We start from the raw sequence: 603 nt of genomic DNA, 5'->3' as shown, positions 1-603 counted from the left end.
TCCAAACACTGAGGCACACACCACAGCACTTTTTATATGTTTGCTAGAGGCTGTTCACATTCACCTGCAATACTCTTGGTTTTTTTTAAATTTTTTTTGATGTTTATTTATTTTGGAGAGAGAGAGAGAGAGACAGAGCATGAGCACGGGTGGGTCAGAGAGAGAGAGAGGGAGACACAGAATCCGAAGCAGGCTCCGGGCTCCGAGCCGTCAGCACAGAGCCCGACGTGGGGCTCGAACCCACGAACCGTGAGATCATGACCTGAGCCGAAGTCAGACGCTTAACCAACTGAGCCACCCAGGCACCCTACCTGCAATACTCTTTTAAAGCTTACTAACAAGAGGAGCCAGAAAATTGTCACTGGAGAGTTTGGATGCATGAATGATTTCCTCTTACAAAATGGACATGGGTCATATAGGAAAATGTCTATTTTTCAGAGATGCACAGTGAAGTATTTGGTGGCGAAATGTCATGACTGCAGTCTACTCCAGGCCACTTCAATAACAACAAAAATAAACGAAGTGAAGCAAATGTGGCAAAATAGTAATCACGAGACCGAAGTGACGGAGTTATGGGAGCTCGCTGCACAGTTCTTTCTGCTC

At 45.8% G+C, this 603-nt stretch overlaps 1 non-coding gene across 1 annotated transcript; it reads right to left on the bottom strand.

Annotated features, from left to right (window-relative positions):
• Window positions 1-219: 219 nt before the first annotated feature.
• Window positions 220-304, bottom strand: TRNAR-UCG (transfer RNA arginine (anticodon UCG)). Its single transcript has one exon. It is a non-coding gene; the product is annotated as a tRNA-Arg (tRNA).
• Between the last annotated feature and the right edge of the window lie 299 nt (window positions 305-603).

Source organism: Panthera uncia, unplaced genomic scaffold, assembly GCF_023721935.1.
Source record: "Panthera uncia isolate 11264 unplaced genomic scaffold, Puncia_PCG_1.0 HiC_scaffold_1726, whole genome shotgun sequence".
Lineage (NCBI taxonomy): Eukaryota > Metazoa > Chordata > Mammalia > Carnivora > Felidae > Panthera > Panthera uncia.
The sequence above is the reverse complement of the archived record's forward strand: the minus strand, read 5'-3'. Positions and strand labels throughout refer to the sequence as shown.